Raw genomic sequence first — 24194 nt, 5'->3', positions numbered from 1 at the left:
CCAAGCACGAAGGCAGTATTTGTTCCAGTTCAGGGAGAAATATGTTATAAATTTTGCACTTGGACCTTGGTTCGATTTGTGTTCAGACTCGTTGTAAAAAAAAAACAGAAAATTGAAAAATAATAAGTTTGTGATCTGACCATCCGACCATTTCAAGCTGTCTTGGATTCATTATTGAAGGTGCTCTGAAGTCTAATTTTATTGTTTTATTATGATGTATTAGTTACCACAGAGATTTCATATTTTTATTTTGTGAACTTGAACGCCACATTCGGGAGGCCGTCCGGACGCCACGGAGCGGCCCCGTGTTTCCATTAAAGTCTGCGGTCTCGGGACTCCAGTAGGTTTATCTGCGCTAAGCTCCGCTCAAATACTTTTATTTATGGGTTAAAGTGTATTTGCCGTGTATGTGGAGATAAGCTCCGATGTCCCGTGATGCTGTTGGGTATTTGAGATGAATGTGGGTTTCCACAATACTGTATAAATAACTTTGCTAGCTCGTGGCTAATGCTAGCGGTGTGGCTATATGACCAGCAACAAGCCTCGTTTGATTTGTTTCAGTGTGTATTGAGAGGTAATATATGAGTGTAGGCTGTGGAGACTAGCTTTTCTGTGCTTATTCACGAGGTACATGTAATATTGTAATTATTTTCATATAAACATTTTACATTTTATTTGTATTTCTATGTGAACAGTCTGCCGTCTCTGGACTTGTGTGTGTGTTGAGCTGCAGCTTTTGAGTTGGCTGTTATGTGCTTATTCACCAGTGCAAAATACATTTTCCATTCTGCAGTTTTTACTGTGTTTTTCATCTTTTGCAAAAGTTTGAAATCAGAAACTTGGTGTTGCTGGATATTAAAGGCAGAGTAGGTAAAAACCACAGAAACTTTGACTTTGAACGCATTGCCGAACTGATAAAGTCCCGCCCCCTTTCAGTCAGACCTCTGTTCAAAGCCAGAACAGCAAACAAGCAATCAGTAAGTTAGCATTGACAGGCAGGCAGGCCGTCCAATTATTTTCTCCAGCCCAACGTTTTTGATTGGACGGGTTTTTTATAGTCCTGCCATGGCCAAAGATAATATTTTTTCAAAAAAAGGAAAAGTTTATGTCAGAGTATTTAATGTATTCATTGCTATCGCAATGTTACGTGGATTTCAAGTAATGTAAAAGAAAGTGTTTCTGAATTCTCAACCTTTAATATTTTAATATTACTTTAATACTTTAACATAGCAGGAGGAATTTATTACAGTCAGCATGAGAAATCAGGTTTCTTAATAATGTTTCAAACAGTCCTCGTAAAAATGTCATCCATCACTTTTTCTATGATTTTGGTGAGGGTGATGTAAAACTGAGGAAATATTGAAAAAATCAAACAACTCTCTTCACAAGGGATTTGTCCTTTTGAGATTGACATGTTTGTTTTGGCAGCACACAATGTTCCTTTTGTTTATTCCCATGTGAGGACAATAAGGCAGATAGACATTTGGATTTAAAGAGAAATTTAGAGAAACGAGTGCACACAGAGACAACCGCGCACGCACGCGCGCACACACACACACACACACACACACACACACAGGAGGAGTTGAGGACATTGAACCCACGGGTTAAGAAACAGACAACAAGCGAACACCATCCATGACTTTTCCCCACTGCTGTGGCAGGACGCCTAGGCGTCCTCGTCTTTCTGGGGTTTTTATTTTATTTTACCTCTAACAACTTTTTAAGCACTGAAGGCTTAGTTTTCTACACACAACAGCTGAAGATGATCTGATGTAGGTTCTCCGGTGCCCCCCTGGGTGCATCACTGGGCCCAGTTCAGACCAGGATATATATCGCATATAATCATTTAGTATTTGATAATGAAAGCTATAGCATAGAGAATAACTAGAGACTTTGGTCACTAAACCAAGAAGGTATGATGAGTAAGAATATATTTTCTTTTCTTAAATCAACTCCTGAGTGTTTTCACATTGACACTGAAAGGATGCCTTGGTGCCTTGGTATGGAGTGAAACCTGGTTAAAGGGGAACTGCTTCTTTTAGACATGGAAGTCTGTTTAGTATTGCTTATGGGTGCTAAGTGAAATTTGGTGAATTGCTAAAAAAGTGATGTGGAGTTAGAAAGGAGTGAGGCTTCTGTAGTCTTTCTCTTTATCTCTGCTTGAGGCCAACGGCTCAAGGCTACTCTCACCACTGCTGGCATAACACGGTCGAATCTCAGACCAACGCATCGGCATGTTTGTGGGTAACAAAGACGCCATAAAAAAGATGTCTCTGGTTCTACCGTATCAATTTTTGAATCCTTTAAAAGAAATGTCTATTGCGAGTCGTGTCAATGTTGTCATCCCGAGAGCTCTTTTATAATTGGCTTGTCTGTGCTGCATCTTTCTTCTTCACACCCACAGCAAACGGCAAAACGATTCTGAATTTGAACAAAAAGTAGGCCGTCAATAGGTGAAGTCATCATTCCATTAACACCCACGTAGACGGAGAGTTTGAGTTTCATCTGTGGAGGTATAGGGGAGATGAAATGGCCACACACACACACACACAAAAATTGCTGCTGACCTGCAGTTGCCAGCTGACCCGTGACATTCGCAGTTTGAGAGTGACAGCAGCTGTGCAACACCTGTGCAGGTAGGTCAAGTTCAGTTCAGCGGTGAGTACACTACCTGATGAAATCATTTAGTATGAAAATAGTAACATGCAGAAGGGCAAAAAGAGTATGAAACATAAAAAGTAACTGTTTTTTGTCATTCAAATTGTATTAATTTTAAATTCAAACATAACACAGGACTCACATTGAACATCGAAGACATACCCAACAAACCAAATAACGAAACCGCAATACAACAGTATAAAAATAATAATAATTTAAGAAAAAAGGAAAAAAAACTAATTAATTAAAATTAATTGTTACCATATAATAATAATAATTTACATTGTGCATGTTCGCTTGTTGCTTTCAGAGAGGGGGATCGGCCAGATAAAAACCCTTTCTCTTACTCTTCAAAACTTTGCTGAGAATGATCACATTAGCGCCACGGTGACATGTGGCGACAAATTCGTCCAGATAAGTTGATCCCTGATGCAGAGGAGCGGTACCATGAAGCATCACCAGACAGTTTAAAAGGTTCCCGTCCTATCCGGGTGAGTGCCTCGACAAATAGGGAGTAGAAGAACGACAGGAAAGAGATGGAGGTGAAGACAGAGGTGGTGGAGGAGGAGGGGAAGTCAGTCAGCTGGAATGGAAATCCTGTCGAAGGTTAATGAGCAGAAAGATAATGTTTAAGCTCCAAATACAACCCTGTCACTATCTAGAGCCTTGCAAGAGGTATAATGGAAGGAGTAGCGTGTCAAAGAAAGTGAAGGGGGTGTGTGTATATATACATAGCCCTAGAACACTAACGTTCTTCTCATTGAAGTACACCAATACATGGCAAATTGAAGTACTCTCTCACTCTATATAACATAAATAAAACTAAAAAAAAGTTTTATGGGGCTCTAAAATAAGGGAACATAATGTGGCATAAAACTGAAGGTACAACAATTTTCAAACATGCTTAAGTGCATCCCACCGCATGTAATTAATATGAATAAATCAAAATACTGCTAATGGTAATTGGTAGCCCAGATAGCTTTACTTGTATTTGTCCATGTGTGATATTGCCCCATCTTTCCAAGTCATCATCCCCACCAGTGACACAGCAACGTGGCATCATGACTTTTCGTAAATATACACGCCAATTCCTGTGGCGTGTTATCTGTACGCAATTTGAGCTATCCACGTGTATGTGTACGTTCTGAGCGAAACGACCCATCACATCCACGTGTTTGTCAGCGCCCTCTAGCGTAACGACCCATCACATCCGCGTGTATGTAAACGCCCTTTAGGGTTAGGGTTCGCCGTTGATAAACACGCGAAAAGGCGATTGTGCGTAGTGATAACACGCCATAATGGCATACGAGTTGGCGTGTCATACATACGCCACTTCATGAGATCATTCTGTGCACAGGATGTTTTTTCCAACACACATTTTTTACTTTTTCCTTCTGACTTCTGTCATTATTGGACAAATTCATTTCTCGAGGATTATATGGTGGAAATTGAGTGTTAATGGAACAGAAATTGCTTCTTGGCCCACACACTTTTTCTTCATTTGCTCTCTGGACGCTGGTAAAGAACCTGCCTTGAACCTCTTTGCTCGTTTTCATGTCTTCTGTTTCGAGGTTGTATCCCATTTGCCATGTAGTGTTTGTTTTTCTTCTCTGAGCTGTTTTTGGAGTGATTTTAGATTATTAACCTTTGCCCTGAGTCTTTCTGTTCTCAAAAGCTCAAATAACTGCACTTAATGTTCTGCGAGGGTCACATTTATTTATTTATTTGCATTTTTTCTTCTCCTATTCAAAGATAGAAGGTCACATTTTTGTATGTATTGCTGTCAATGAATTAATGATATCAGCTTGTCTATTTCTTTGGTATCTGAAATATGAGATCTGATAGAATTTGAGATGTGTTGCCTGGCTTTTATCGTTGCAAACCTAGTAGAGAGGCATCTTAATTTAAATCCGGTTTCTCAGATAATGAACCTCTACACATTGTGTTACACACACACACACACACACACACACACACACAATGGGCATTATCTACGCTTTAGTTTTCAGCCCCTTATGAAACAAAATAATAAAAATGTTATGCTCTTAAAAAAATGTGTTTTATATTTTCTAATCCCAACTTTCTAAAATTTCTAATTTTGGACATTTACCAGACTGAACCAACAATGTGGAGTTATTTTTTGCTCACCGCATTTTTCCGGTGGAGCAGCAAAGCTTCCAAACTTCATAAAAAACGGATCCTCCGGAGACTTGGAAATATAGACAGCCAGAGAGAAAGTCAGCAGAGGAGCGATAACCAAAAGTATTGATCATGTGTTGAGGGGGGGGGGGGGGGGGGGTCGAATACACCGAAACACAACAGAAAATGAGAGGATGGAAAATTGGACAATCAAACGTACACACAAACAGACAATTTCAGAGGGTTTGTACAGACGATCGATTTAATTTCTATCATTCATAGCTGAAGCATCACACACACACACTCAATGACGGATTGACAGCGGGGTGCATTATGAGTACTGTAATCGAAGGAAACATCTCAGATGGCTCCGGCGTCCTAATATTGAATAATCACTCCCTCATTTCCCTTTCGCTTTCACTGACTCAGATTTATTGACGGGATGAGAATCAAGGCTGCTAAAAGAACAAATTAGAGGGCTTGGAGAAGGGAACACTACCCCTGCGGGTGAGGGGGGGACTTCAATTACAATGGAGGGTTGTGTTTGGCAAGGGAACGAAATAAATAAATAAACATAATCATAATTCAAAAAAATATATACAATAAAAAATTGTCTGGTGGATTTGCTGCTCGCCTCTCGCCGAGAATCAATTTGTCATATTCAGTGACGCACGTATATGAGAAGCAATCTATTTCACACTTTGAAAGAATTACTCATTTCCAATTTTCCTTGTTGACATTAGAGCCGTAGGGGTGGGGGCACTAGTGTGAGTGTGTGTGTGTGTGTGTGTGTGTGTGTGTGTGTGTGTGTGTGTGTGTGTGTGTGTGTGTGTGTGCTTGGCATATTTTCCTTAAATCCTTGTACTTCTACTTTCATCTTTGTTTTTCTTTTTCACTTATACAAAGATGATGTAAAAGAATAAAATAATGTTGAATGAACCAAACAAACTCAGCTGTGGACCAAGTTTGGTCATTTTTTAAACACAAGCTATGCCTCATTGTTGAAGCTGCAAAGCTGATGAAAAGTTTATTTTCTGTTGGATTTTTGCGAGTCAACTTACAACAAACTGTGTGACTGAGGTTGTCCATGCTTGTCACTGTTTCTGTGGTTCTGGGAGAGAAATTCAATGTCCCTATTCTTAACCCCAGAGAAAAAAAGGTATCATGGAGCTCTACACCAGACCAGTTTCTATTAGCCAATCTGACACAATCTGAACAGAGATGCTGGGTATGGTTACAGGTGCAGTATAGTAATCTCAATTCCGATTTTGGCTTCCAACAATTATGGAAACAAGATAATCTAAATAATTGCCGCATTCTGTTTCACAATGATGCTCTTGTTTTGTCATGTGTAAATCCAGCAGACCCCTTTCCTTTAAGGCGGGTCCACACCGGACCGAAAATCGGCGTCTTTGAGAGAGTCGGCGTCCGTGACATGAGTCTCCTTGGTGTGGTCGCTCGCTCGTATCGGCCCACGTCGGCGTTCATTTCAGCCGATTCAAATGTGTAATCCGCCATTCAAGTCGGCCATATTAAGTAGCCCGACTTCATTTACCGACGCGAGTCGGGCAGTCGGTGCGGTGTGGACCCGCCTTTACAGCGGTGCGTTTTCACCCCTCCCCCTTCCTAAAAGCCCAAACTCACTCAGCCAGGCTGTGGCACACATGTGTAGTTTTACATGTTTTTATAATAACTATTATTCATTTTAATTTATCTTTTTATTTTTATTTTTTTTACATTTTTGTTTTTCAGATGTATTATATTTGAATTCAAAGGAAATCCACGGTTAAAACGTTTTTTTTTTAAAGTTCAATAAATGCATGTTTCCAAAAATCAATGAGTAATTGTGATCTCAATATTGACCAAAATAATCATGATTATGATTGTTGCCATAATTGAGCAGCCCTAGTGCAGCATACCCAAGTTATGCAGTATGGGACCCCCAGCATACAGAAATATCCATATAGGCCATGCACAAAAGTGCATGTTTGTTTGTGCCAAACTGCGTGGGATTGGCATTAAGTGGGAAAATCTTTAAAGGGGAGAGCCCTGGTTCACATGTCTTGAGGAGAGGGGTCAAGGGTCGCTTCGAATATTGCCATCCCAGTTTCCCCCCACCAACAGCACATAAATAAAAGCACATGAGTAAAACCACGTTATGAACATCAGAAATTGAATAATTATGACAACTGCACATATAGATAAAAAATATAGATATAAAATGTATCAACTTAAAATTCCTGTTTAACTGATGAAAGCCGCAATGCTCTCGGCGGATCGTACACCTTCAGGTTAGAACAGGCGCAACCCGAAGTGGGTCTTGAAATCGGCAGATTGAAACCATGTATTTTCTTAATCCTCTTCCTGACATATGACCAGGCGCGGCGCTACTATTGGGCCTGGTGGGCCTGGGCCCACCCATTTTAGGCCTGGGCCCGCCCATTTTGACTCATGCCTACTGATTAGTGAGTGATTTTCTTTCTAGCTGTTCATCCAATAAGCAGCCTGAGGAAAGCTTTGAGTGAAAGCTTCTCAGCCAATCAGCGGCTTCTACCCCGTGTGGACTACTAAGCCCGCCCACAGGCTGCATCGTCACCAGCAAGTGATCCAATAAAATGAATGACTTTGGCGCGCAAGCTTTGAGATGAGAAATCAGACAGAACAGACAGACCATGATCCATGAGATAGACACAGACGGTAGCTATTAGCTTATATGAAACTTAGCATGGCGAAGCAAAGCAGCTTGTTTTCATTTCAATTTTCCAAGAAACGCTCCGAGGAGCAGGAGAAGAAAACTACCATTTTAAGTAACGTTAGTGATCAATTACCATCCAGCTCAGCCGGCCTCTCCACGTCAAGTCCTCCCCTAGCCACTCCCTCAAACCAGCAAGGCAAGTAACGGTTAGGCTAACGTTAACGTTATAGTTTAACGTTAACGTTATACCCCGTTTTTTTTTTTTTTTTTTTGGCTTATTTTAATTGGCCCATCCACTTTTCTTGTGGCCCACCCACAATCAAAATCCTGGCGCCGCTAGTGCATATTACATAGATATAGGTTTTCTTTTTTTTAGATAGCTAGCTTTAAAACTGAGCCCGCAACAACTCACGTAAGACAATACATTGGTGTGAAAACTTTCATTCCCAAATATGTTTTTAATCTTTCACCGTTTCACTGACAACGTACCATCATTTAACTGTCGTGACTTTCAAGGAGCTCGCATATTTTTCTTCTTCCTTACTGTCTCTCTCTCTCCCTCTCTCTCCCTCTGCTTGGCTGCACCGCCAACTGGGGTCAATTAATCATCAAATACTATTTGCATATTTACAGTGGGGCTAAGCTAAGCTGATTACTGCTCGTCCAATAGCCGCTGATTCAACAGGGCTTATGCTGAGACATAATGAGATGAGGATGTTGGGGGGAGGAGGGGTGGTGGCTTTAGAGCAATTTGATTGGCTCTCATCCTCGAAAGCCCAAATAGCCGAAGAGTGCAACATCAATGACCTTCACAAAACACCTTGCCATCTAAACCAATATAGTTGCAAAGGTTTATTCTGTCCTCACACCTTTTATTCCCTCTCTCCTCTTCTACTTCCTGACTATCTTTGCATCCTTATAAGGAGTGTTATGAAGTGAATTGCACTCTTTCCACCACATCTTGCTCATTACTTGTAATTGCATCAAGCCGTTGGTGTTCTGTCTGTATTTTGGTCTGCTCAGGTCAGACGGGTCAAGCCTATAACTACGGCCTATTTCACACAAAAGCTCAAAATGTCCTCGATATAAGATTGTGTCTTTATTTGAAAATGTATTTGTGGGGTTGGCAATTTTTGGGGAAGGTTGCAGCGATGGTTGCCAACAATGGAGGCTCCGACAATGCAGGAAAGCAAACTTACTATCTCTCTCAAGGATACTGTTTCCACTGTTCACCTAATTTTCATTGATACTAAAGATATAACGGTTGTCACCCCCCTTCCGGAGTTGTACCATCATGCCTGTGAGTTCAAACTGTCGTGCGGTGTTTTCATATCCGATAAGCCTTTAAAACGATCAATTTGTTACTACAACTGGATTTTTCCTGGATCCATATTCCATCATCTCACCGTCGCCTCAAATAACACACAGCGGTCTGAATTCACACTTAAAATTGAAGACGAGTATTTCTTCCCTCAGTTGGATAAAGAGAAACAAAGGGTCTTACTTTACTTAGAGTCTTACTTTCTTTCAAAAATATTTACCATCAACCACCTTCTATACTTTCTAAGAAAGTTTAATGTTTTGTTCAAAAAAAGTTTTGTCCTTTAATTATAAAAACATATTTTTATAATTATAAATTATAAAAAATGATATCACATTTCACTTGTTTGGCATTATAATCTCTTTCACAGAGGAAGCGGAAACTTGAAAACTAAAATTAAAAGATCAACATTACCGGAAGGGTATTCCACCAAACTCGCTAATTAAGGCGGCGCTTACCTGGTTAAGCCTGGTTAGAACTAACGCCAACTTCCACTTGCGGCTAAACCCATTACATTAACGCATTTCAGCCGCGCCTTGTTGAGGCTAATTCAAGCCAGGTTAACGTTGTCGTGTGTTACGCCGTTCACGGGATATGAAGCCAGACCAGAACCGTGAATGTCGAATCATCGAGAAAATGGCAGAAAAGACCAGAGCAAAAAATATTGATGGAACTGTACGAGGAGTACAAACCCATCATAACCAAAAAAGGGAATACTGTAGTGATAAATAAAAATTTTAAATATTATAAAATTATAATTAAATATGGAAATACCGTTAAGAGTAACATGTTCTAATATAACACTGACGATAAATTCTCGAACGTGAGGATAGTGTAGAGGTAACGCACCGGCTTTGCACGCGGCCGGCCACGGTTCAATTCCCGACTATGGAACTTTGTGAAACTTCTTTCTTTGGCCGGAACTCTTCCAGCCGGAAGATTCACAAACATGGCTGATCATATTTTATTGACTTTACATGATTATGGGGGAAATGTGGTGTTTGGTTTCTTCACAAATCCAAGGAGATGAATAATATACGTGAAGCTAAATCATTGACACGTAGACGCTGAGAGGTGCATGACGATGCTCCGCTTCACGGTTTATCATTAAAATGTGATTCTTATAATTAAATTGAGATTATTGTAATTAAAATGTGAGGCCTTTAAAATCATTCAGTGAAAATAAACTTTTATTGGAAAACAGTAACATCAAAGAAAATGTTGACATTTTTTTCATTATTTTGTGTCTGAGTTTGTGTCTGTGTGTGTTTAAGTGTATCTGTTTCAGTGTGTGTGTGTTTGAGTGTGTGTCTGTGTGACTGTGTCTGAGTGCATGTGTGTCTCAGTTTGTGTGTTTCATTTGTTGTGTATTTCATCATGTATAAATCAACATGTGGAGTTTTACTGCCCCCCGGTGGTGATATATGGACAGAGAGTCGACCAGTTATGAAGTGTGTGTGTGTGTGTGTGTGTGTGTGTGTGTGTGTGTGTGTGTGTGTGTGTGTGTGTGTGTGTGTGTGTGTGATGCAGAGAGATAAATTCAGATGGAGACAGAAGGTGTGTGTGCTCGACAAACGGAAGACAAAAAAGGTACTAAAGGTTAGCAGATTTAGAAGGTAGAAACATCCAGATAAACGGGAGGACAGCGTCAGTCAGACTGAAAACACTTTCTGTTTGACTCATTCTCTCCACAAATTCACGTCCTTGTGGCGGAAATATTGAGTCCGTCCATTGTGAGAGACGTGGTCGGACTGACCGCTTATTCAGGAAATTGTATCCTTGATTATACCAGAGCAGAGATAGACAATAACATGTATGATTTCATTTTTTAAACCAATGTTCAGTTCCTATCCTGTCTTATGGTTTGCCACAGCCAGAGGAATGTATCGTATCTATTGGAGGAGACGAGCAGAGATTGAGGGAGCAGATGGAGGATAATTGATTTAGACATTTTGACTTTCCATTTAAGGGATTTATACACAGTGGCGTTGATGACCCTTTAACTTTGAAGAGCCATGCAGCAGACATACAACACAGTGAAGGACGCAGGTCACAGATGTTCACATCTGCAACACACACACACGCACACAGTCACACGTTCATTCATTCCCTTTTTTCTGGTTATTTGTGTTGAGGGAAGTCCATCCAGGACGGCGTTCGCAGGTGTTAATCGAATGAGAGCAGATGCGGACATTTTGTCGGGGTTTATGGGAAGGTGAAGTGCGTGTCAAAATAATTCAAAGTGTTGCAGCGAGGTGCCAAAAAAGAGGAGCTGAACTCATCTTTATGCAAATGTCGAGTGTGTGCAGCAATCGCACAAGTACAGAAGTGAGCGTCCCCTTGATTGATGGGAGTTCATGGAACATTTTGTTCTGCCTGAGACCGAGTCGACCCGTCTGAAACGTCTCCGTACACAAAATAATTCTTACAATACAAGACCTACACGGGTATGATGCTGTACGCTGGCTATAAGTGATTTTTTTTTGTTACGTCCGAGTGGGAAATGATCAAACAATGTAAAATTACCCTTTTGATGAAGTCATTACATTGCATTACTGAGTCTCTCAAAAGAGATGACGTCCCTCGTAATCATTCTTTAGTCGGCACAAGGAATTGTAAATGACATCATTTGAAGGTGTTTCCCCCGTCGTGAGTTATGCTCAGGTAAATGTTATCTAATCTGTGTGAAAACCTCCCGGAGCTCAGCAATGGCAATCTGACACCTTATTTATCAAAAAATAATACCGTTAACAGTTTCATTCATTTAAAAATTCATCTTGCCACATTTAACCACAGGGGTCAGAGGTCAATCCTTTCAGCAGGTTTTTAGAAAGCTGCTGGAGGACACACGGGGCTTCCTGCCATCGCTCCATCTCAAGCTGTTTGCCACAGAAGCCTGCTGGGTGCTGAGGTTGCCAGGTTTGAGTTGTGAAGTACCGAGCAGGGAGCGAAGCCAACAGACGACCTCTACTCGCCGGGCCAAGAAGCAGCTACAGCTCTGGAGCTTCCATGTTGGCAGGAAAGAAAAGCGAGGTCTGTCTGTGAGTTTAGTCTGGTCTGGATGCTAGATGTCTCGAAATAAATAATATTACCTCAGGATGTCAAGTCCAGAAGTCAAAGTTTCACTTTGCATATGTTTGATTTCATGAAAAAGAAGAATTTAAGGTTATGGACATTATTTAGAATGAGAAGTTTTGGTGCAAATGAGGCAAGGCAATTCAACAACAACAAGGTAATTCAAAATGCTTTACATAAAACCTCAAAAACATTGGAATTAAATAAAAATAAAAACAAGAATATGAAAGGAATAGAAGTGCAACAACCAGAAGTCTCCTGAAGTCTGTGGTGAAGATTCGGTGGTTAGATGGTTGAGCTCAATCTACCATGACAATGTGTGTTCACTGTAGTTATGGTGTCTGCTTGCATTATCTGTCATCTCATACAGATCTGATAGGTGTGAGGAGAGTAAACGGTAACAGTGAGATATCAATGTAGCATCATGTGAAATTATAGCGGATTCCACTACTAAAAATTACAAGTTATAAATCATGTTGGTACAACCAAATCACAAAAACTTGTTTATAACATATTCAAGGTGATCAAAACACACAGATCTGTGTCTAAAAATATTCCCAATCCACAACAAAGGGGGGGAATGGAATTTCTTGTAAAGCATTTTAAATAAAACAGCAGCTGGCTCAAAATGTGATACAGTATATACATTGGGTCTCTTCCAACAATAGGAAATTGGAGATCACTATTGATTAGTGAGATATAGCAACATATAGACTGACAAGCTGCGACTTTTGTCAGTTTTGGATGCCTAAAAAATGCAACCAGAAGATCAAGAAAGTGATCTCACTAGATGAATAAAAAGGAGGGGAAAAGTTTCTCTTTCACATTCAGCAGTTGACTTTAAAGATTTTTTTGATACAACAATATCAAAGCAACTTGCGATGGTGAGCAAAATTCAGCAAATCCTGCAGCTTATCACGGCCACTGTTTCTAAGCACGACTCTTAGTTCTAAACGGCAGAATATTCGGGATGAAAAGTCGGAAACATTAAGGTGCTTTGTTCTTTCATACGGTAGGATTTGGGAGGTTTGGGGGTCGGATTTTCCACGAATGCTGTGAATACATTTCCAGAGGGACTATAATAAAACTTCCATTTGAGCAGATAGGACAAGAACTGTGTTTGAAATTGTCAGCAGGCTTCTGTTGCATCAATGTTTGTTTTGTTGCCTTGAAAAACATGAGACTATAAAAACATCTGAGCGGTGGTTAAATCCATCTTTGGTTTTCATGAGACATTTGGAACCAACTGGCAATTATGTGTCTAAAAAACATGAAATATGATATGCCCACTGTTGGTAATATTTTTATTCTCCAGAACTCAGCATAGACAGACAGGCGGATGGATGGATGGATGGATGGATGGATGGATGGATGGATGGAGGTACAGGTGTAGTGCTTCACCATTTCTTTCCTGGTTTTCTCCCTGAGTTTTGGTTTTATTTCTTGTGAACATCCGTGTGTGGATTAGCTAACTGCCTCTGTCCCGTCTGCCTCATGATAATAATGACGATATGTCTAGATCAGCATCCCCCTAAGGAGTACACCGTCATGGTATCTCTGCTGGGACTTCCCACTGGTGATGACCACTGCTGGGGGATGCAGTTTTACACCCAAGCCACCCATTTTTTAATCCTAGCTGAGATGAGTCATCTCCATCCGCATGGAGACATCTTACCCCAGTGAACTCCTCCCAACGAGGGGCCTCGCAGTCAGCCGGCTGGTCAGAGAGCAGGGAGCGTCTACCACCGCTGCTGCCGGACAAATTATATTTATGACAAAATGGCTCAACTGCAGTCACAGCTGCTTGCAGCTACTAACAAGTTGGATGTGTTGGGCTTTTTCCCAGGTGTCTTCCCAAGCTGCCCTCCATTCCTTCATCATTATGGCGCCCGCTGAACCATCTCAGACTAACATATTGAACCACAGCGTCGGCCAAATGGTTAATCTTATTCTGCCATGGGCCGTGTAATGGCTCTAGTATGTTCTCTCCATGTGTGCCTGGGGCCCCTACTTGTCCGCTGTGGCCTAGTTTGTAAAGAAGTAGGTGGGCTGCCCACCCAGACCCCAAAGTGTCCTACCTTATAGACTAGGATCATACATGTTCGGGTAGGCAAGTCTGATTGATTGATAAAAAATAGCAAATCTAGACATTTAAACAGATACAAATAATAATAATAATAATAATAATAATAATAATAATAATAATAATAATAATAATAATAATAATAATAATAGAGTAGAGTAGAGTAGAGTAAAAAATAAATACATAAAAAAAGGAATTTAAAATAAGTACAAATAAATGAATAGACTAAAACATAATTATAATACACATACGTAAATAAATAAAAATGAAAAGCTCAGCTATGGTCACAAAACATGTCTCCTTTTCATACAGTGGAGTCAAATCAAGATCAGCAGGCAGAAGGTCAAGTCGTGGTCAGAGGTCCATAAAAGGTTCCACGTGTTCTCAAAAATATTGTCCAACTTATTTTATAGAATATAAATGCGTGGTTCAAGACTTGATGTGTCACTTTACACAAACTGAACGTCGGCGGCCTGATATTAAACACTTTAAAGGAAACAAGTATTTGAGATTGAGGCGTTTGCTGTTAAGCCTTTTTCCTTGCAGATAGTCGACCTCCCTGCTCTGCAGCAGAGGATGAGCGCCGTCCCGCTCTACAGCTGCGAGGGACGACCAGCCAATTACATCTTCTTCCCTTCTTAAGCCCATTAATCACCTCATTACAAAGGCCTTCCTCCCTTAAAGGAGAGTTCTGTCCTGCTATAACACTTTATCACATTAGTGCTTAATTAAGAATTATGTCCTAGCATCTTGGTTTTAATTATGTGAATGCCCAGCTCCATTTGTAAGGTAACCGTGCGGCGACACGCAGCAGCAGCAGCTACTGCAGAGAGGACAGGGAGGGGAAACAGACTGTGGCCTTTTGTTGAAGTAATGGATTTAGCCGTGGTGATAGAGGAATGGAGGGCAGAGCTTCCAGGCAACTGAGCTTATATCGAACATTGATGCACTCAAAGTAGCTTGTGAAGTACGTGGCATGTCAAGGATGCAGATCCACGGGCGAGCTTTGATGACATTAACTGTTGTGGTATACTGTCATCACATGATGCAAAGAGGATGTGCATCTTCCTCACATCGATATACTTTGTTTTGAAGAGGGAGGATAAGAGCTTTAAATGAAACATTGAAATTAGACTCATATAAAAGATAGCAAATAACAGAAGGATATGGGGATAAAGGCCTAGTTGACCTTAAAGATCAACTTCACTCACTATTGCAGGTGAGGGTGGAGCCAATGGGGAAAATTTCCAAATAAATGTTTGTCCCATCGCATTGATATGGGGGATCTTGACATAAATCTTAAAACATAATGCAAGAGAAAGGATTACCAGTTGAAATGGATGTTTGTTCTGATTTTTCTGACTGTTTTCTTTAGTTATGGTGAAGTTCCTGTTTGAGCAGTGTTTTTGCCAGAAATCGGGACTGTGTGTGGAACTAATTGCTGTCTATTTTTAAAAGTGTGAATATGATGAGAAGAGTGACGATGATGTGTGGCAGCACTCCATTCCCACAGAGAAACGACTACACACAATCTCTTGAAGTTCCTCCACGTATAAAAGAATAACGACGTCCATGCTTGCTTACAAAAATCCTCTCAATGTTCCTCGTGATGTACATTTTTTATTCCTCACATGGGAAAAAAAAAAAATAAAGAATAAGCTTTGTGTTTTAGTTGGGGGTGTTAAGAAAACCCCAGAAGGAAACCTTCACACAGAGAATGTGAAGTGAGTTTTGCAGCGCAGAGGAAGGACGTGTTTTGTTACTTTCAATTAGCGAGGAAAATAAAAAGGATGCTCACAGAAGGGTGCCGAGATCGGGTGTCGGATGTGATAATGATCCGAGGGTCGACTCAGGGTGAGACGAAGAGGGAGGGTTGATGGGGATGGTGTTGTTTTTATCCCAGGGTGCATTTCAGTCAAATGTTTGAGGATGGACAACCAATTGAATATCATTGATGTCTCCATCTTGGGCTTCTAGGTCGCCGGACTCATCACCTGTTGCACCCATGTAGCTTTCTGCACAGATTGATGTTCAACGGCGACTCTGGTAGCAGCTGGTATCAAATCTTATGACGATCCATTTTTGCCAAAATAAGATCTGCTTTTGAATGAGATGACACCTGTGCTTTCAAAGTGATGGATTTGGCCCCATTTTACACTGTTGGGTCCTTTTCTGTGTGTGAGCGCTTAGACGTGACAGGAGATGAAAAGAGTAAATTTTCCTTCTGAACTGAGATTGTGACACCTGTAAAACAGGTTTTTCAGATGGAAGCCAAACAAAATCCTAGATCTTCTTATACAGGAGGTATTATCTTAATTTATGGAGATAATTTCCCTGTCTGTATGCTGTATAGATTAGGAGTACAGTTATATAAATATCTATTTTTCTTTCATAAAGAAGCATTTTATGGAAGTAATTTATTCCCTCATTCTGGGAAAGATGAATCGGTGCGGGCGGAGTTGTGTTTTATATATATATATATATATTATGCTGCATGATGCTCTGGGGCCTGTTTTCTTGTCAATATGTTTTGTATTAATTCCCTGGTTGTTAATGTTGACCTTCAGAGACTTGATGGCACACACCCAAACAAACCACAAACTTCCCATTTTTCTTCTGTGATGTTGATTAATTCAGTTGTTATTCAAATGAAATCCCTGTGATGACAAACGCAGGTGGGAAGCAAGGAGACAAGGATAATTAAAGCCATTAAAAAGTGTTCGCTTTCATTCACCTTTGCTTGATATTAATTCATGCGAAAGAAATCTCTCATGGTTTTCAAACACAGACACACAACACAAGTTGTTCAGTAAACACACAAACACGCAGGACCAGACTGTTTTCATGCAAACTTATCAAAAAAACAGACACACAGGTACATCTCCATGTAATAAATCATCTTCTGGGAGCCAGACAGAGATGTTTTTCCACCATCATGACTTGATGTTGCTAGTGAAAACATTTGCTTAATGAGGATTTCAGCAGGTGTTGATTGAGCTGCGAGACAAGAAGAAACACTAAAATAAATATTTGATCCAGGACAGCGCCTCACTTTTCCTTAAGAACAAGAGAAAAAGGCAACCAGACCAGCCATTGAGGACGTCACGGTCGCGACCTTAAGGTTTGCGTGTTACTCATAGTAAGCTCTTGAAGGCTCATTTCTTATTCTTTTTCTTGAATGAAAAAAGTTTGCTTCTGTCTGGGACTCGCCGATCGTTGAGTCTATTCTTTGAGTTGATTTCCTTGGTGGTGCACAAGCTTGTAATGTTAATAACCTTTTCCCGCGTTCTCCTTCCAGATATTGCACACTCGTGTATTTTATACTCTCGGAGGTTTGCTCAGGGATGCGAGAGAAGATGTGTTGTCTCTCACGCTGCGTGCTTGTAAGTAAAGACTAATCCTTCATTACATTCGTTGCTGTCCTAAACCAAGGGTACTCCAGAGTTGAGGGACTGTTGATAGAGGTTTGGGGAATTTGTTTTACGACTGAATTCTACCTTGTTGAATAATGCCTTTTTTTTTGGTACCAGGCTTTAAACATGTTTTTTTTCTGCTGTAATGTTGGCCATTATTACATAGGGGGTCTATGCAGTTTTATCTTTCCAAGTGAATTGTCTTTGGAGCAGTTCCAGACCATATACTTGATGGTGTATATCTCGAAAATCCTGTAATGCAGATTTTGATGGAAGTCGATGATGAACATAATAGGGTATAGTTATATGACTTTCCTCACAGAAACTTCACAGGCAAATCGGAGTAGAAACTTGTGCACTTAGCCAAACAAAAATTACACAAATGTAGATTTAACATTAAAAAAAAAGCCATTTAGAGGCAGCTGCAGAGCAAAATGCGGTTAAATTACGATCTGACTCGCCTGCAAAGTAAATGATAAGTGTCCTCGATTTGCAAGCTCTGCAGTTAAGAGTTTCACACACACACAAAAAAAGAAAATAACAGCAGCAGGGCCGGGGCTGTGCCGCAGTGAAATCTCTCCCTTTAAGTGTAATTAAACGAACTTCTGGCAAGGGAATGAATTTAAGGCTCCCAGTGGCATTGATAACCCTGGCGTGGCATCAAGCGAGGGTTTAAACATGCTCCTAATGGGCCCCCGCTAAAAGGCCCTTTAATATGTTTTCTCCTGTAAATGATCAAAACTCCTTTTTCAGTAACCTCAATAATGATCTTTAGCGAGGAGTGAAAGAGAAAATGTTCACAAAGGATGAAGGGAGAAAGAGGGAAAAAAACACCTCAGGCGACGGTACTTGGATCGGCTAAAGGCTAATTGTGTCTGAAATGAGATTTTAAGCAGCTGAATTAGCGGAGGGGTGCAGCACACGGCGGCTGAGAAACAGGGAGAGGAGGAAAATAGGCAAAATAAGCGCAGGTCACATTCAGATAAGCATGCCAGCTCTCTGAGAGTCTGACTGCGTGTTTGTGCGGCGCTTTAAAGCAGGCAGGACGCCGTCTGGTAATTAATTATGCTGACTTAGAAGAGCAAACCCTGTTATTACTTTGCATATTCATCTTTCATTCCGGTCACTTAGACGCTCCACTGCAGAGCAGTTTACCGCCAGTCACGAAGATTGAGTTCGTACACCAGCAAATAAAACTCACTGCAGTCTGAAGACAGATGGAACTAAATAATCATTATTATAATTTGTTTTCTTTTTACTAAGAAAATGCAATCGTGTAAAGTAGAAACATAGTGTTTTATTCTTAGGATGAAGAGTATTGAAGATTTTGTATTCATATGGAATAGGCGTAGTGCTTCTTCCTACTCCTTTACAAACATTTATTTACAAATTGATTGTTGTTTATTTGTTTTCCATTATTATTATTATTATTATCTTGTTTTTGTTGGGGTTTTTTTCTTTCAAATCTATTTTATTGATTATATATATTGTTAAATTCTTGCAATGAAAAGTAAAATCAAATATAACAACAAGACAGTGGGTGATTTTAAGGCCAAATGGAGGAAGTCCAAGTGGAAATGTTAAAGAGCCTCCAGAGGAGATGCGTTTTCAGGTTCCTTGTGAAAAAGAAGGAGTAATGTGAGTATTTAAATGATGGAGCGAGAGAAAAGGAAGCCGGGCTCCAGATATGGAGAACAGTGTTTATTGCACAAGTAAAAGGACTAAATATGATGTAGCATCTCCAGCTGTGCACTCAGCTCTGTCAGCCTGTGTGGTCGGCATGCAAATACAGGGTGATGGATGTATCTGGTCCGTCTAAGGGGAACAAGCCAGAGACGGGGGAGGGAGGGTGGGGGGTGGTGGGCGAGGGAAGTGGGGGGTGGTTGTGGTTCGCTCGAAGACTAATGGGCCGATTAAGAGCTTCGAGGATGCGGCCATTTATTTGTTGTGTGTGACTGGATGAAGATTCACTTCATTAATAAGGCCTTGGCACTTACCAACATTGTTTTTGCACTCCAACAAGCCTCTCTTCTCTTCACTTAATTGCGTCAGTAGCCAAAGAAACCAATGGAGAGTTGCGAGACAGAAAAGCAAAAAAAAAAACATCACCAGGTTCAGACAGTCAAGACAAAGAGTTTGCTTCCTTACTGTGATGCATCTCTCGACAAAGTGTGCAGATTTTTAAGATAGGTATTTGGTGTTCATGTGTTTCTAGGATTTTTTCTTAATGACGGTGTATTAGGGCCACTGCAGAAACAAAAAACGGAGCTGAGAGAGGGGGGCAATATTCCGAGAAAAAAGGTTGCAAATTTGTGAGTTTATTACGATGTTAACAACCGGCATTTATGCTAGCTAACTTCCCATGAATGTACGCATTTATTTTTCTAATTAATACATAACAACGCCTCGCTAAGGTCCTTAGGATGATGGCTGTTGATGGTTATTGTTGGTTTTATTTATATTAGGCCAAATTGTCATCTTATGGTTGTTTATTGATGGGGGTTTGGCTAAGATGCTAGCGGTAGTTTTCACTCGTTGGCATAGCAACGGCAAACATCTGGTGTTAGCGGGAACCAAGCAACTTGTTTATATATAAATAAATAAATATAAAAAGTCGAAAGTATATTCCTATGAAAGTTGGACTTTGTTGTTAAACCACAGAATACAGTTAACAAATGTGTACCATGATCCACAAACATGCAAATGTATTTAACTATACTTACTAAAAATATGTAGTCATATTTACGCATGACGGGTTTGCGGTTCGCCTCCTGTGAGTTTGTGAGGAAGGTAACATTGTTGACTTCTTTCTTATTCATTTGAATAATTTTGTCCAACTTTTACCACCACGGTATTCCGTACAGAAACTCCAACGGTGTCGTCGGGCTGAAACACAAAATAGCAAAGTGAAGTGAATGTTAAAGTGTCAGCATGTAGGCTAACATAACTGATAATGCACATAAACACAAATAACTGAAAATTGGAATGAACCGACATGCAAACCAGCAATACAGCAACGAAGCTTACTAGACACAAACAGCTGGGAAATGAACTCTTAACTTTGAGCGTTGTCTGAGAGGAGATAACTAAAGATAGAGATAGTTAATAAATTCACCGTTACGTCACTTGAAAAGTAATTTGTGTCGAGAGAAGTTCATAAAGATCAAGGGACCTCCAACTTCTCAGTCCAATCCCCTTGAAACGCGGGGATAGTGTTGAGAAGACAGTCATTATGGTAATAGTGCTTTAGTGACGTGATTTACTAGGGAGAAATGTAATAAAAGCTTAAGGCTATAATGGAGCCTGTCATATCAACCAGCTTGTCAACATAATTGCCACTTTCATCTGCAATTATATCCCACTGCATTCCCTGATTTCCATTTTCCTAGTGAGACATTCGACTGTCTGATAGTCAGCGAGCGGGGTTTGGACGATTTCAGGGTCATCCTCAAGGACATCTGGTTGGAGACAGACTCACAAAAGGCTATCGTGAACTTTGAAATCTGCAGCCACAAAGATACCTGCTTTTACCTGTCCCCCCTCCACCCAACTAAACTATAGTTGGGTTTTTCATTTTAGAGTCCTCTTCCTCATGTGTCTCCTCAGTTTTACCCCTGGCTGGGTTCAACTGAATAAAGAAATCAAACTCTGGAGTTGTTAAAGTAATTGCCAAGCTGGCACATTCCCAGTTTCTCTGCAGAGACACAGCGGACACTTCAGAATGTTAATGTCCACCGTGATCCAGGGAGGGCAATGCAACGCCATTGTGTGTGTGTGTGTGTGTGTGTGTGTGTGTGTGTGTGTGTGTGTGTGTGTGTGTATGTGCACTTGCTCACATTCTTGTTCTTCCAGTGACCTTCTCTTTCTCTGTCTCTCTCTCCACTTCTGTCCTCTTCTCATTTGGGCTTCTTCCAAATTTAGAGGCTGTTTAACGCTGAAGAGTCACAGTGAATCTTGTTAGCGTGAGGACATGAAGGAAGAAAACTCAATTGATCCCATTGTGTTGGTTAGAGGTGTATTTTTATCCCGTGGACAATGTGACATCATTGTCTCTTGCGTTGGGGTTCAAAGTGGCAGATTTGAGATACGTTGCTTCTAGCGGCCTCTTTGACCCTCTCTGACCCTCTGATCCAAACAGCCGAGTTTGTAGTGAAGTGTCTGGACAACAACACAATCTTTGCTAGGAATTTAACTAGAACCAGACGTTCCATACGTGAAGGTTTAAGGAATATGGCGCCAGTAGGAGAATTTATGTCGGCAGAGGCCTTGAGACATTAAATCAAGCTCTGTCCTTTTTGGTGTATGTTAGACGCTAGCTATAGGCATTTTGGCCCATATAAGGCAGTAAACAGGGAGCATGCATGGAGCATGCTCGTCACTAGAATACACACAGAATAATACTTAAAGTCCAGCCCACCTTAAGTGCTCCTGAGCCGGAGCAGCGAATTGTTGCTGCAGATGTGTCCGTGCGGTTGTGTGTTTAGTAGTTTTATGAGGCTGCGTGTTTATTGATTGTTCCATCTTTGTTTTTTTTTATATCTCAACGTCCCATCCAGAGAGCCAACAGTGTTTTTAAAAAATGAGTTAGTAAATTCCACAAATTAATCACACCGCTTTAACACGTTAAACAGCCCTAATAAAAACATGTTTTATTAAATTATATAATTTTATAATTTTGCCCAGCTGTGTTAGGGCCGTGCATACCTGAGAATGGCAGAGTGACCTTTGACCTTCATGTGTATACTGGTGCAAACAATCATAGAGAGATGTTAGTGACCCTCCACCTAAAATACAAAACAGCAAGGGCTTAAAAAAAAGAGATGGGCGTACTTACTTAGTTACTTACTTACTTCTCATCCACAGTCCCATGAAAATGGTTGTTTTATTTTTTTACGAAAGTAAAAAATGTATAATTTATTTTGATGGGAGTTTTAGCTGGATGGTAGTTATACCATCTAAAAATAACTTTTGTTACGAGCCCAGCAAATGAAGCACAAAAACATAATTCCCTGCTGTGTGATTAATGTGCAAAACCAAAATGACTGCCAATAAGACACTTGCAGCAAAGAATAAACAGCAGTGCTACCGTTTGCGTTGCCAATTATTGGTAAATACACTTCAATTTCTTTATATGAGGAGGCAGAGAATTGTGTCTTTTAGGCGCTATTATATGCCACAGACAAAAAACCTTGGTGGCCTTAATTAAATCATCGAACTCATCATCATCATAGAATTACCCCCCGAGGCTCAAAGGGCAAAGCATTTTAACGTTGTAAAGTAAGTAATTATGCGGAATCTGGTGTTTTCTTTAAGTACTAAAGTTCTGGCACTGTGATTGGCCTTCCAAACCAGAAGTCGGGTTAAGATATAAGATATGGCTGAGGGTTGAGAAGAAAGTTGAAATTGTTATACTTTTGTGTGCATTAGATTTGGTTGGGATAGAGTTGGCAAGAGAAGACTTACGAGAACGTCTTAATTTTTTAGAATTTACTTCCATGTCTCATATCTATTCCAAACATGTAGACTTTAGTCCACATTTTCATGACTTTTTTCAACATACTTTACTGACTTTTTTCATAACTTTTTTTCCAACATACTATACCGACCGTCGTGGTTAAGAGAGAGCTGAGCCGAAAGGCGAAGCTCTCAATTTACCGGTCAATCTACGTTCCTACCCTCACCTATGGTCATGAACTTTGGGTCATGACCGAAAGAATAAGATCCCGGATACAAGCGGCCGACATGAGCTTCCTCCGCAGGGTGGCGGGGCGCTCCCTTAGAGATAGGACTTTTTTCATAACTTTTTTTTTTACATTTTCATGACTTTTTTCTTTTTTCCAACATACTATACTGACTTTTTTCATGACTTTTTTCCAACATACTATACCGACTTTTTTCATGACTTTTTTCCAACATACTATACTGACTTTTTTCAACGTACTATACTGACTTTTTTCATGACTTTTTTCCAACGTACTATACTGACTTTTTTCATGACTTTTTCAACATACTATACCAACTTTTTTCATAACTTTTTTTTACATACTATACTGACTTTTTTCAACATACTATACCGACTTTTTTCATAACTTTTTTGACATACTATACCGACTTTTTTCATTACTTTTTTCAACATACTATACCTTCATAACTATTTTTCCAACATACAATACCGACTTTTTTCATGACTTTTATCAATGTACTATACCGACTTTTTTCAATGTACTATACCGACTTTTTTCATGACTTTTTTCAATGTACTATACCAACTTTTTTCAACATACTATACCGACTTTTTTCATGACTTTTTCCAACATACTATACCAACTTTTTTCATGACTTTTTTCCCAACATACTATACCGACTTTTTTCATGACTTTTTTCAACATACTATACCGACTTTTTTCATGACTTTTTTCAACATACTATACCAACTTTTTTCATAACTTTTTTGACATACTATACCGACTTTTTTCAACATACTTTACTGACTTTTTTCATAACTTTTTTCCAACATACTATATCGACTTTTTTCATAACTTTTTTTTTTACATTTTCATGACTTTTTTCTTTTTTCCAACATACTATACCGACTTTTTTCATGACTTTTTCAACATACTATACCAACTTTTTTCATAACTTTTTTTTACATACTATACTGACTTTTTTCATGACTTTTTTCAACATACTATACCGACTTTTTTCATGACTTTTTTCGACAAACTTAAGTATGACTTTTTTTTTTACAAACTATACCAACTTTTTTAGACATACTATACTAATATTTTTTTCGACATACTTTACTGA

This window comes from Eutrigla gurnardus (genome assembly GCF_963514095.1).
Source record: "Eutrigla gurnardus genome assembly, chromosome: 6".
Lineage (NCBI taxonomy): Eukaryota > Metazoa > Chordata > Actinopteri > Perciformes > Triglidae > Eutrigla > Eutrigla gurnardus.
This window is presented reverse-complemented; position numbering follows the sequence as displayed.